Source organism: Falco punctatus (genome assembly GCF_963210335.1).
Source record: "Falco punctatus genome assembly, chromosome: 12".
Taxonomy (NCBI): domain Eukaryota; kingdom Metazoa; phylum Chordata; class Aves; order Falconiformes; family Falconidae; genus Falco; species Falco punctatus.
The window spans coordinates 6,514,373-6,529,228 of NC_137592.1; the positions used below are offsets into that span (position 1 = coordinate 6,514,373).

The window sequence follows — 14,856 nt, forward strand, 5'->3', positions numbered from 1 at the left end:
ACACTTGCAAATTACGTAATTGAAAGAAACCCATTACTGTTTTTTTTAGGTATCAGATACTGGCTTGATTATTTGAATGCCCATGTATTTGAAAGGGAGGTACTATGTTTTCTACTTTAATTGAAAACTCCTTTGGGCAAATTACTAATGCCAAGGTAAAAGTTACCAAGCTTTATTTTAGTTTTCTGCGATCTGGCAAAACCCAGTTATTCTCAGACAGGTTTATGCTCTTTACAATAATGCAATTCTTGGCAATGCAGAAAATGGACATTTATAAAAGACTCGTACAGCTGGTGGTGCTGCCAGGGGAAGAGAAGGTGTGGTGGAGGTGGTGGTGCTCATGTTGTGGGCTCCGCCACCATGGTGGAGGAGCCAAGAGTAGTTCTCCAGAGACCTTTCTCTCTCTGTGTGAACCAAAATGAGACCTTACGCCTGTAGCTGACAGTGTTGTGAGCTTCCCTCTCCCCCACTCCCAGATGAAGTGCCTGCTGCTGGCACTGTGGATGCCTCCATCCTGGCTTTAGGAAACTTTGTATTTGTAAACTGTTTGAATATTTGGAATAATTATTCAGATTATCTGTTATCTTTGTGCCATCGCTCAGAAAAGGTGTTGAAAGGTTTGTGCAACTCCACACAGGGTCGTGGAGCACTAACATGAGCACCTCGCTAGCACTCCTATACCAGTTGGCTCAACCTTATTTAAGATTCCGCTTACATATAGTGTCCACCGTGAACTTAGTGATGAGAGCGGACAGTCTTAGGTACAGAATCGTCTAAGATGGGATTATATGGCTGAATCACACACAACCCATTTAGAGGAAATGTATTGCTGTCCTGTCTGCTTACGGAGCCTGATTGATCAAAACACCTAGCCTACACTTCAGAAGTCTTGTTGAAAGAAAGCTTGTAATGACCAAGTATTTGTTTTGCACATTTGGGAAAGGTGTGATCCCAGAACTGGAGAACTGGGAGGTAAAGCATCATTTAAAAGAGATTTCTGTATTAAGTAGACCAGAACTAAGATGACTGATGACTATGTAAAAATGTTGTCAGAAGCTTTCCCCCGAGTAGTAACCATGCCTGTTAGTCATGCAGTTTATCCTGATGATAAATTCAGAACTATTTGCAGGATTATTTAAAGTATAAGAAAAAATTGCTTTTTCCTTCACTCTTGGCACTAATGTCAAACATGATATAAAACTGATATAAAGTTACTTCAATTGCAGTTAAATATGGGACACACACATATCATTCCAACCTGCTTATTAACCAAGGAAAAAGACAAGGGGAGAATGCTTTTATTTGTGTGAAAATAGTGGACCATTGTGTAGATACAGATAGATGTTTTTCTTTCTCCCCTTGGGTGCACATTGTTGATTGGTCCTGAGACTACAGATTTGAATTGCATGAATATGTAGTCTAGGCTGGACAGGTTAACATTCTACAGTTGTTTTACATCCTGAAAATAAGGGGGCTGGAAATAGGAAAGCTAAGAAATGCATGTTTTTTCTGTGCCTTTCTCTATAGGATTATGCTTGAGAATTGCAAAACCATGGCTGAAGGAGCACTGTGTATGTATTAATGTGGGTTCTGTGGTTTCAGCAGCATGCACAAATGAAAAATAAAACCCAAAGGGCATGTGGCCAGAGCCCTCATTGAAATCCATGTCCCCAGTTTTGGACAGAGGGAGCAGAGGAGTGGATTTCATGCTCACGTGAACCATAAGACAGTTGTTTATACAACTGAGTAGGTCTAGGGTATTGTTTGTCACAGACTTTAAAGACAGAGCTTATTCATATCAAGTGTTGCAATTCAGTAATCTTGGGTAAAGCCAAAATCTATTTATAGGATGCTTATCAGTATGTCATGTGTTTTCCAGTTTCCTTGATGGCAGAATGAGCCCACCCCAAATGAAATAAAGAAAGAAATGCTTTTCTTGCTGGGGCTGTGAGCACAGGCAACAGGCGTAAGGCTTCCTGTGCTGCCTTCAGTTCTTTGCTCTCACATCAGTGTATGATTGTAGTTTGGTGCGGGAGCTGATTTTGTTTGGGTTTAGGAAGTAGAGGGCTTAGAAATGTCTCAGGAAATGAACAGGCAATCAACAAGCAAATCACCCAAGGAAAGGAGGAACAAAAAAAAAAAGCAAAAAAAAAAGCTGTATTTCTGTTATTTATTCTCAAGGTGTGTTCTTGCAGGGTTCTTTAAAATTCCCATTACCCAGAGGGAGCTGATTGTCTTCCTTTTAATTTTGCTTCAAATAATACATTCTTAGCTTGAAAAGCCAACTTGAGTGGGCTCTGCACGTCCAGGGTTACTCTGTCCCAAATCCCTCTTGTCACTGAGTAGCGGATATAACAAAAAGAAATGTCACATTGCAAAAAAAGAAACAAAACGGCTGACTTGTCATGTTGTATGTGTCTAAGAGAAAATAATATACCAACTAAGAACAAAAGTGGTAATATTTGAAACTATGGCTGGGAGAGAAATAGGATGTTGTATTGTGTTTGAAAAGCTTTCTTGAAATGTGGAGATAAGTGAGCAGCTGACTCTGGGTTTAAATTCTTTTGCAGACCCTGGGATGGGAGGGCAGAGCTTAGGCTGGGCGCACAGAGCCAAGCCAGTCTTGTTAATTCAACTGGTTTTGTTTGGTTTTCAGCATAATTTGATGTGTCTGTTCTGATTTCTTTGTTTATATACATCGGGAGCTTAATTAAAAGATTCATTCTAACAAACGTAGAATAAATTTTATTTCTTAAGCATGAGACTGGAGTGAATTAAGTGAACAAAAAACATTCTGACGAGTGTTTTTAGCAAACATCACAAGGGAGACTTGGAAGAAAAATTCTGTATTTTAGAAATGATAGCTATTTTAACTTATTAATTTAAATGTGTTTCAAATTCTTCTGTTTATTTTCTCCTTTCAAAATAATTCATATCAGTGGAAATAATCTGCTTTTTGCTAGACTAGAGATAGTTTTATATTAAAACAGTGGTTTTCAAATTTAAACAAAAAATTTTTATTGTTTGGTTTTATATGTATTATAGGTAGGAGTCCTGTTACAAAGCATGAATTGTACTGTCTAAAATGCACTCCTTTAGAAATGCAGGGAATGCGTGTGTTTGTTTTTTTAAATGTGCCTGTTTTTGAGAGATTTTTTTCTTTTGAACAGAAGAGATTGCCTTTGGTAGGAGTGAAGCATCGGCATCTGACTGCACCTATTTGGAGAGACAACCAAAAACCAATGAAAGGACATAAAATTTTAATGACTAGCAACCTGGGGAGGTGAAATGTGGAAACAGTGGTAGCAGGGCCTGATGCAGAGCTTTGTGTCCAAGAGCCCCAAGAGTGAGCTCCACGTGCTGTACTGGGGAAGGTGGAGCCCACTTTTCATTTAAAACAGAAAGGCAGGTTGTCCTGTTGGGATGAACCTTTATGTAAACAATATTTTTCCTCTCTTGAAATGTTCTATAGTCCCTATAAGGACCAGCTAGCCATGGAGACCCCAAGGAGAGGTGCAGAGGTCTAAACTCACATTCAACACCCAGTCAGTTGGCACCAGCCCCGCAGCACTGAAAGCACTGCCTTAGCCCACTCATTTTGGACGTTACTCTCAGCCTCATGCCAGGACTCACTTGTAGCATGAGCAGTGTTTGTACACCAGCGGATACCCTGCGCGAGGGAACTTACCGAGCTGAAAAGCAGATGTGCTTTTCTGCCTTAGGGCCATTGCAGTTGGATCGGTTCCCCGGCTCCTTTTGCTGTGTAGCCACGCGAGCATGCGCATTGGCACAGAAGACTAAGGAGCCTGCAGGGCTGGGCAAGGAGCAGGGGATGGGAAGCAGGAGAGACGGCTTCTCTGAATAGCATCTGGCACAGCCTGGTGAAGATAGGGAGGTAAAGCATGCCTTGTGCTGTTTTAGCAGTTACTTAATTTTTATTGGGAAACAGCTAAGCCAGGAAAAAGTCCACTAAGCAGCAATTAATAACACTGGTAGAGTTTTATTGCATCAAGGTATTGGTTTCTCTACTCTTTTACAACTGTGCTTATTTACTCCTAGCTAGAATTCAAACAGATACTCCTTTGAAGTGGTTTGAAGTGTGGTGTGAAGCACCTTCAATTGTGGATTTCTGTTGATGTCACTTTACCTACACCCAACCCACCAAAGTATTTATACTTAGTGTGGTTAATTTTTTAGTGCGCTTCCTCTCTCTCTTTTAGAAAGTTTCTTCATAGTTAGACTTGCTTCCTGAAAATCGCTTGTGAAATCACTCTAAAACAGGAGCTCAGTTCAGTGATATGCACCCCACACCAGTACATGTCTTTGGTTAGGATCGTACATTAACCTATAATCAGTTTAAGTACGGTTTATAATCTATTTACTATTCCATTCCTTTATCCAAGACATGTTTCTTGGAAGAAGAAATTATTTGACAGTGCACTTCATGTTTGAGAGCTAAAATCCAATTTGTCTAATCCTAGAAAGCTGGCCCCATGTTTCTATTAATGAAAAACCTCATGTCATCCTGTTGTCCAAATTACCCAGCAAGAATGACCACTAACTGTCCGTTAACCTCTTTCAGCACGTTACACAGTTAAAGCACCAGCTAGGTAGGAAGGTGGATAGAAACAAATCACGCAACCTGCTGGCAGTCTGATATTTCCCTACAAATTATTAGTCTCCTTCCGAATATTTTCATGTTTTTCATGATATGTTTAAAGGCTGAACTGTTTTTAATTCTGTAGTGGTAAGACTATTTATTGACATGATTTCAGTGAGGGAAGAGATGACAATGTGAAAGATCGAGACGCGTTATCTGCAGTACTATCAATGCAGTCTTTTTGCTGTGCTTCAAAATAAACTGCAGGCTTGCGGGCATGGCATAGAGATGTTTGCAACTGTGTATGTTTTGTTTAAAAGCCAAGGAGCAGAATAGTTATTATTTTGGGATCTGTGCCTAATGCAATTTTCCAGTAGTAACTAAACCAGACAGCGCCCTCAATATTTGTTTGCTTTTTTGCAGTGAAGTAGGGATAGTGTGGATATTGTAAGATTGGAGTGAAGCATTTAGAAGTAGGAACAGTATTTACAACAGCATGTGAATTTGTTTTATTGAAGTGTTTCTTCTACATTACGCTTCACTGATGACCTTTCAAGCCCTTTCCAAGTTTACATTTCTTTAATTTTGTGAATCTTATTTATAAAACATAAGCTTTAATTTATTCTTTTCTCCAACAACCTTAAATTATGGAAGAGAGTACTTGTAGTTATAAGTAAATCTTTTAGGTCAGAATAGTAAAATGTTCTAAATTGATGACCTGCAGTAGACCTTAACCTCAATTATCAGTGAGGAATTTATGTAACATCTTACCTGTATCCATAAATCTGGATCCTGATAAACTAGTCAAATTTATTTTATTTTAATTCCCTAACCTGGAATATTTCAATCCAGTTGTGCATCTCTGAATCATCAGATGTTTTTTCTTGGAGAATGAGAGATTGTTGTTAACTGTTAAAGCCCAGGAAATACGAGACAGGAAAGCCAAAGGATTCCAAATCTATGCAGAAAGCATAGATGCAACTCTGAATAATCTTTCTTGCTACATCCGTGTCTGATAATTGAAGTGAAATTACACATCTGCTGCCACTGAATTCCTGCTGTTGGTTTGCACGACTCTTTGGCTTTCCATTCTTAATTGTTTAACATCAAATAAAGTCATCTGGGAAAGAGTACCTGCAGGAAGGCAGATTCCTAAGACAATGCATGACACAAACTCTGGAGTTAATGCTGTTCTAGTTCCATCCTCCAGGTCTGAGGATTTGCAGCAGCTGGAGATAAGTAAATGTTGCAGTGGTTCATGTTATGGCACTGATGGAATGAACTTTATGTAAAGTTTATCAAAAATGTAAAATGTCCTGATGGCATGTCTTTCCTAATTGCTCTTTGGTTGTTACTTAGGTACTTATTGGGAAGTGATATTAACACTGGGATGCTGCATTTTCTGCTTTAAAAAAGAGGGCTAAAAAGAGGCAGAATTCAAGTGTATTTTTTGGAAAGGAAGTTGAGTGAGAGAAGCAGACTGGAGGTCAGTTGTCAGAAAACTCTTGAAATGATCAGCCTGTGAAGGTGCTGTACGCAGCACTGTCCTCTCCACCTTCAGCTTATTTGATCTTCTGTCTTGAACCTCCTTTCTTTTGTAGAGTTCTCTGTACGGGTATAGAGCAACTTTCTTCCTCAAGCAGCTTGACTCAAGCATTTGTATGAATGCAGCCTTCCCTTGTCAGTCAAGGTGGCATTCCTTTTTTACAGAAGATCACAGTGTCTTTTTAATAAACTATTTGAGTTGAGTGGTAATATTTAAAACAAGATGATGAGACTGTACCTGGGAGCAAATTGGAAGGATGTGTTTCAAAAACTCGAGTGGAACAGTGTCTGAATATACCCTGCCCTGGGTATGGAGTTACAGGCAAGGTGGTCGATGGAGAGAGAGCTTTCTGCAGATGCTTCTCTCTCTTCGAATGTCCATGGAGGCATTTTCCATTTGTATCACTAGGTAATCTCTGACTGAGGGTGCTGTTAATTAAACAGGGGCTCTCTACTCATGAAAAGATGCCCAACTGCATGCTAATTGTGCAGGAAATAACAGCAGTGGAGTAGGCTGCGTAGACGGCATGTCATAAGTTTGTATTCCCTGGCAAGAACAGAATTTGTCTGGATCGGAAATCTGAAAAACTGGTTTAAGTTGTTGAGAAGTGGGTGGGGTCTGAAGGACTATACCTGAAGTTTTGACGTACAGAGTGAGAGAGAGAGAGGATGGATTAGTCGTTTCTTCTGGTAATGATACCAGCTCTCTGCTTTTGATTAGCCATTACAGAATATAGAAAATGCAGCTGCTTGATCCCCCTGTCACATACACGCTGCTGAATCACAAGCAGCATAATTTCTTTCAGTGCAGTTACCATTTGTGTGTGTTAAAAGCAAAAGGCACGCATAACGCTAGCAGTTTCAACACAGCTCTGATTTCATCCTTGAATTTTGTTCTGCCACAGTCTGTAGTTGTTGCAATGCAGTTCTGGAGCTTTGGTGTTTAATTGCCTTAAATTATATATGCAGAAAACTAGTCCTTAAAGTATTAATAGGTATAAGAGCTTAATTATTTTTATTTTTTTGTTTTTAATTTAATTTCAGAAATCTTACTGAATTTTCACTTTAATGGTCAGTGTTTTAAAGAAAAAATCTGTTCTAAGATTTACAGCGAGCCAAAGTTTATAGTGGAACGTTGGATAAGCAGCTGACATAGAGACTTTAGATAACATGAATGCTTAGTTTTGTTTCTGTGCTCCCGTGCCAGCTACGAGAATTCTGCTCATCAAATATTATTTTACAGAAATCAGAGCATGACTTAATATTTGCTGTGAAAGTTTTGTGCAAACAAAAATGGCCAGAGGAATTCAGATCAGTAACAAAATATTTAAAAGGATAAAATTCAAAGCTGTTCATACATCAGATAACTAAGGAACGGTATTATGGCTTTAGCATAGAAAGAGAAGCACAACCTTTGTTAAAAACACCAGTGACCAAAATAGTCTACATATTGGAGACTTCTATAGGGAATGTATTTTTTTGAATTTAATTATCTTATGTGTGCAAGCTTCTTTCTTCCAGATAAACAAAACCAGACAGCTGCAAGTAGATTATTAAAATATTGTAAAATTAAAGCAAACTCTTGGAAACACAAACAGTGGTTTCAATAGCATATGTTCTCAGTTTAACCTAAAGACTGCTACACAAATGCATGTAGATCAGGCCTTGTAAACACAAGATTTAGTACCTAGCAGCGATTATTGAAGACTTAACCTAGCATCAGAATAAAGTTTTCATCTACACTAAATGAAGAAATGGGAGTTGAAGTCACTCTGCACCTAGGCAGGTGCACTCAGCATCATGCAAAATCAGTGTCTTGGTAGTCACAAGCAGCAGAGATTCTGCGAGTAAATTGCTTTTATCACAGAGATGTTAGCTGTACTTCATGCACTGGAAGGAAGCGAGAGGTAGTAATGGTTCTGTAAGTTATCCTGTGTCAGCCTTTGTGTCCAGCACTGCGATTGCTTTTGAAATGGAGATAACAGATAATAACATAGAAATAGATGGTTGCTATCGCATAAGAATCATTACTGAACAGTTCTAACAGAAGTTAAATAGAAGATACTGTAAGCAGCATCGGTGATGAAGAACCTCTGTTGAAGTACCCAGCACTGTAATACAATATCAGAGGTAGTATTTTAGGCACAGCCAGAAAAATAGTAGTTTTAAATGTACCAAGACGTTATAAATCGTCATGCAGACAAAACTGCCAATTAAATGAAAGGGTTTTGTTGGTTGGTTGGGTTTTGTCAGTAGAATTGGCCTTATGCAAAGCAACAAACATGAACGTTTGAATTTTTCCAATCAATGCCTTGTACCCAGCAGTTGCTGATTTTTTTTTTTTTAATTATTATTATTTTTTTTTAGGTTTCATATTGAGGTAGAGGTCTAAGGGTTTGACGTTTGTCTTATAGCAGCAGATGATACATCAGCATATAGGTAAATTGGGAAGCTGGGACTTAGTGTTAAAGCTACAAGTTATTGTACTGTGTAGGGAGTAGAGGTATTGCCAGCATTTGCAGGGAAAGTACCAAACATGGCTTTTGGTAGAGAGGTCTGCTGGAGGAAGAAAAAACGCTCCAGTTACAACCTCGACTCACAGCTTGTTGTAAGTGGCTTTTATCAAATTTGACAGATAGAATTACTTGTCTTCAGGAGGTAAAAGGTCTTGGTGTGCAGTTGGGCACATTTACACCTGTGAGGTAATTGTCTGTATACAGGCAGTGTGCAAAGCCCAGCCCTGTGAGCAGCCACAACGCTGTTAACTTTGAAGGGTTCCTGTTGAAATGAGGATTTGGTCTAACAGAGCTGCATGTCTGAAGAGAACAATAGAGTTCAGGCTGACACAGTTCTCTGGGTGTAGCCAACGACAGGAATAGCTGTGGCTGGTTTATGTTATTATGGCCAACTTTGTCCAGTGGAAAGGGTCTACCCAAAGCATCTCTGACACTACGTTCTTTAGAACCTTGTACTTGTGAGCACATGGAAAAAGGAAAGCGCTCTCCTGTGACTTTTGTTATATATAGGTGTGGCTACGCATCTGTGGGATTTGTCCATTTGTATTGTAGAAATAATCTCACTTCTGTGTAGTACGCCCATTTCTGGGGCTTTATCTAGGTCTGTGTCAAGTATAGGATTATGTTATAAAACAGTACCAATGCAGTTGGGCTTGTTGCTTGATTTTGGTTTTAATACACACAGAAAAGTTAGGCTTTGCTCATGCTGTTTTGGCTGAATTGTATGTATGTGCTTATGCTGTCGTTTCCTCTGAAAGAATTGGTTTAATCTGTTTGCTATGTTTTCGGGACTTTGTTTTAACTCTAATATTACTTCTTATGATAGCATAATTCCCACCTGCTGGGAATTGCAGGATGTATGACTCTACAGTGAGTCTCCGCAAGTAGCTGCACTTTATATAAACAGGGAAATGTATGTGCTCACGCCTTCATATAACACTTCTCCAAAAAGGAGTTAATAGGTCCCTGTGGGCCCAGTAAAGGAGCTGTGGAGTTATGTTTGCTGAGAGCTTTGGGCTTGTAAAAACTCCCTGTTGGGCCTCTATAGCTACCAGCCCGATAACTCACCTGAAAGCATGGCTCATCAGAAACCATATGGGAGGTTCAGCTACTTCAAGACTGACGCACTTTTAGAAGTTTTGCTAGAAAAACTGGTAGTAAAAGCCCTATTGCAAACACAACTATAGAAGCAAACCGGTTCTTTTACTGGCAGAAGTTTATCTTCTTCGGTGAAATGGCTTTATTGACAAACTAATGTATTGCTCGCATGAAGCTATGTCTGCACCAAGATGCCCGCTGTTACCTACCATCAAGGAGGCTCCAAGATAGGCAGAGGCTTGAGTTTTGTGTAGGGAAGAGCCACCTGCGAATGCTGAGTGACAAGAACCGAGAATTAGGGTCTCAGATACACAAAACAGGAACTTGTGATTTATTGTTGCTGTCAGTTAAATGAGGAGGAAGATTCAGCAATCCACACTAATGGAGTTGAGATACTGAAATTAAATTTAGGAGTGAAAAATGCCCTAGCCTTTGTTAAATTTAGTGGCTTATCCACTCAGTGGTAATTGTACACTTCCAATTCCTTCAGCTGGACTGGACTTAAAATATGTACCTTACTGACCAGATTAAATGAAATTTTTACAATCAACTGGGGTTAGACAAAATACTAATTAAACCCAGGGAAGTCTATTAATATAATTAGCCTTAGGGCAAGACAAATCAAGAACCGGAAACAAATTATTTGTAGCATCCTGTCATTTCCTAAGTAAAATGTTTGAGTCTGGAGAAAGGAGACAAAAATGGAAGGCCTGGTTAGAAATGAGAAGAGTTGAGCATATTTTTTATGTTTTATACCTTCTGGGTAATCCTTAGTTCACTCCTGACTTCTGGCACCCACACAAGGTGACCCTGTACATTGTACACTGCGCAAGAAGGAACCTGCATGGCTTGGTTTGAAGAAGTGCCCTCTTCACCAGCCCTATTAACTAGCAAAGGACTATGGAAGTTGAGTGGGCATTGAAAAACAAAGAGTCCTCGAAAAATATTTGAGTTTATGTTTAACTGTTCTCGTTTGAGGCTGTACACTTGAAAATGAACTCTGTGGAGCACGGGAAGAACTGATTGTGCTTCGTCTGGGCCTCTGTTTTTAGTGGTGGTTGGATTTTTTTTTTCCCTGTAGGACTCTTCAAAAGCAAATTTTAGACAGTGCTTTTACCTTTCCTGGTTAGGCACGTTTTGATATGTCAGAACCGAGCACGTGAGAGGTGGCAGTAACTCAGGCACCGTTGCTTTCTGACGGTTTTGGCCATAGATTGTCAGCAAGTGCTCGGTTTATTCAGTACCGTGGTGCAGAAAATTTGTTAATACTCTGTGGTTTCTTCAGAGTGCCCCTCGAAATGTCTCTTAGCCCTGAATTCAAGGAATAGAAAGTACTGTGCTGCGATGCCTGAGTCTTACTATTTTGAGCATCGTGGCACTGGCAATGGAGATGTGTTCTTCCTCTTCCTTCCCCGACTGAGCAGCAGCCCTTGCTGGCGTGTACTAGAAACCCTGCTGAGACAGTTCCGCCAGACATAAAGCTGGCAAATGCAGCAGGACGTTTGTTTGATGGTCTGGCCTAACATTCAAAAGAAGCTGCGTAAGCTTCCTGCAAACAGGAGAGACATCCACTGCAGGACAGTGATTAGTGATGTCAAGCTTTCACTTGCTTTTAAATTGGTGCGATCTAAATAATTTCTGTTACATCAGTGTCTGGTCAGGTTGAGGCAAAAACGACATTTGAGATTCACTTTGCCCTGTTTTTATTCTGTGTTTTAGAGAATGTTTAACTTTCAACTTTCCAATGAATTTAAGAGGAGAAAACACTGGATTCCTTATTTACTATTATTTTGGAGACATGGCAGAAGATGAATAATTTCTCTTCTTCACTTCCAGTAGTCTAATATGGGCTCTTTGGTATTTTAAAAAAGAAAATCATTAAAAGGATGGTAAGACCTAACAGTCTTCACGTCCCACGCAGCACCAATGGCAACACTTGTATACATATTACAAAGCTGACATTTAAACCTGTGAATAATTATTTTATTTTTCTTCTATAGTTGACAGGTTTAGAGTCATGCATCTTGTTACTTGGCAGGCATTTTTTTTCTGTAGGATTAGTACTGCTATAGAAATGTTCATGTACCATCTTTAAACGTCTTTGGGGTGGTCTTCTGGCTCTTTGGTGCAAAGGGCAAATGCGTGAGGCATCTTATCTGATCTACAGCAGATAATTATAAAACATTCTATTTTAGCACTATGAAGTGTTGTGTCCTTAAATATATGCGTGACTTATACTTATGCAGTTATGGTCTCAGTTTTTAAATTTAGATGCTTCAAATTACAAAATGCCATTTTAGGAACTGAAGATACAGTTTAAAAAGCATCAGGATTGTCTGGAGTGTAAAGATTATAGGCATTTGAAATCTCCGATCTATTATTTTAGGATTAGCATTATGAATTCAGAACAAAGTATCAGAACTGTTGTTTTTCCAGCATTTTGCATATTTGGCTAAGTACTTCCATTTGGCCTCACGAGGTTAATTTAAGAATGCTGTCTTCTTAAAACAGCTCAAAATGTGTCTTTTTTTAAATAAGGGCACAGAAGGGAAAAATGTCTACAACTATGTTAGTTCCATATAGAAATTAATACAAACAGCTTGTTAAACAGCTGGGGCTTTTTTCTGATTGCTGTTCCTCTGCTGGTTTTGCTTTGACGTACAGTTTTATATTCTGCACTCTGATGGTGCTAATGGAAAAGTGAGAAAGTGAATTTTGGTTATTATTACAGACCAACTTCAAACCCTCTGATCTCTCTAAGCCTTTCCTTTGTCATTAGTTGATGCAGGATTAAGCCTCAGCAGAAAAGCTGTTTCCTGGTCCTTTGGGGAATAATGGTGGAAAGGCAGCACAGAGATCTTTCTTTTGCCAGGCTTTGTAAACAAAGTCAGGACTTTCATAGAGATGCTATATAGATCTGTGGCTCAATGACAATTAATAATTTAAAAGTAATTAAAGTTGAACCTCAAAGATAAGCAGTCTGTTTAGAAGGAGGGAAGGAAGAGCTACAGAATCAAAAATTCACCAGAAGTTCTCACAGCAGGTGAAAAAAATGTGCAAAAACAGGCTCTTGTGAAAGATTTTGATGGTCCTTAGTGCTCAACTTCACTACGAAATACTTAATATTTCTGAACTGTTATTAATGAAGTGTATGAAGAAATGAAGAAAATTTAAAACCAAACAGAAAAGTAGGAAAAAGATCTCCTGAACCAAATGTGTCTCTATATATATTGCAATTGCTTGGTGAAGGATGGTGACTTAATGTAGGTTCATTTCTTTATGTAGTAATCTTTTCTTAAATTTGTTCTTTGTGGAAAATATTCCAAGGGGGGTGGGGGGAGATCCCATGCTTATCTTCTTTGAATATCAACAAAGCACCAGTTTCAGCTGTCAGGATGTCTGTTTGTGCCTGATGTTTTGGTGACCCACCATTATATATATATCTATAGATATATGGGTTCTTTTTACTATGTGTGAACAAAAAACCATGGGCATGAAAAGGCTAAAGCATTTGTTTTACAGGGACTGTGCTGTGTATTGTGGTGTGTTGCATTTATTTTAAGAAGCGTGAAGCTTGGGAAGGGTTTGCTGTCGTTTTGCTGGTCTCCTGGGGGTTTGAAGCTGCTACTGCCATCAAGCTGAGAATAATGGTACAAGACGGATGAAGTTGGGTACCAAACAGAAGGTTTTTCATGTTTTACCTTCAAAGCAAGGATTGACATTTGTAAACAGTTACACAAAACTTCTCGTGTGTTTGTTCTGCAGAAGCTGACCATGGAACTAGATACTTAAAACTGGAGAAAACACACCAATTTCCCATGTAGGTATAAGTTTAGGTACTGGTCAGCATACAAAAATTAGTGGTACCGGGATGTTTTTAAACATGTCTCTGGAATTAAGTTGTAATATTTTCTTTGTACTAGTAATAATGACTTACTGTTAAAATGTGTTGTTTAAAAAGGATATCGGAAAGCAGTAATTACAAGAAAAATCTAGAGGCTACATGCAAATTATATATATATATATATGTCTGTAAATAGTATATATAATGCATGATGTAGTGTGTATGCACACACACTGTATACTGCAAATTAAGGGGACTATGGTGAAGAACAATACAAATTGTTATGACATTGCAATCACTGACTTATGTGGAAAGCAGGAAGTATTGATTTGTTTTTCACTTGGCTGAATAATGGCCAAGAGATGTAACAGAGCCTGGAGTTTATAAAACAAGCATACAGAAAAGAATACCCTGTCCAGCAAAAAAAGAATCCAAATACACCTTATCTTCCCCGCCTGTTTGCTGTGGGAGAATAAGTGGCAGCCACTGCCGTCATCAAAGAAGGCAGCACTTGCTGTGGACAGGATATGGTTGACGAAGCGATAATTAAATCCTTTTCCCTGGCTACCTAAGCCTGCCTTTCAACTCCATACCACAGATAAAAATGTCTTTCCTTTGCAGAAGCTCTCAGTCTGGTCTCTGCTAAGTAATACTGAAACTTTGTCAGTGTGAAAGCTTCTCATGAAAGCATTCATGAGAAGTATCCCGAGTCATTCTGGTTTCTTCATCTCCAGATTTGGAATTAAATCTCGCTGGTGTTTTTTTACAAAGCTTGCTTTCTGACTAGCACATGGAGACTTCAAGAGAGTCAACAGGAGCCTTTTCCCCGCCCCCCCCCCCCCCCCCCCTACTTTTTTTGGTAGGCAAGTGCCTAGTGAGCTGAAAGTGCTTTACACAAATTAGCCTGTTACCTTGAGATGCCCCAGACATCTTCATTTGCTGCTCATCCAAGTGAGCTCTTCTCTGAGCAGTGAGGCTGTGCTAGAAGGGCAAAAGTTACTTTGGGAGTTAGAGATACCAGTGTATTCCCCTCGACTACATAAAACATGTCAAGGTAACATTTGGTTATACAGAAATGCAATAAAGAACACAATTTTTTAAATCTGCCATGGTTTTATTTAATGAACTGGCACTACTCTAATCATCAGTTAATTGTCTGAATTTTGGATGGTACTTCATTGACTCAGGCCTGTATAATGCTGTTTTTCATGTCGCAAATGTAATTCGAGTTTGTAATCTGTTCTATTCTGCAG

At 39.1% G+C, this 14,856-nt stretch overlaps 1 protein-coding gene and 1 long non-coding RNA gene across 4 annotated transcripts in view; both read left to right on the forward strand.

Annotated features, from left to right (window-relative positions):
• Positions 1-14,856, forward strand: part of PLCB1 (phospholipase C beta 1) — a 408,255-nt gene that overhangs the window by 134,245 nt on the left and 259,154 nt on the right. The gene's annotated exons all lie outside the window — the stretch shown is intronic.
• The window catches only part of LOC308071804, a 57,743-nt gene continuing 43,068 nt past the window's right edge, over positions 182-14,856 (forward strand). Inside the window, exons 1-2 of the long non-coding RNA XR_013931306.1 lie at positions 182-13,444; positions 13,525-13,579. This is a non-coding gene — a long non-coding RNA (uncharacterized lncRNA). The remainder of the gene's footprint in view (positions 13,445-13,524; positions 13,580-14,856) is intronic.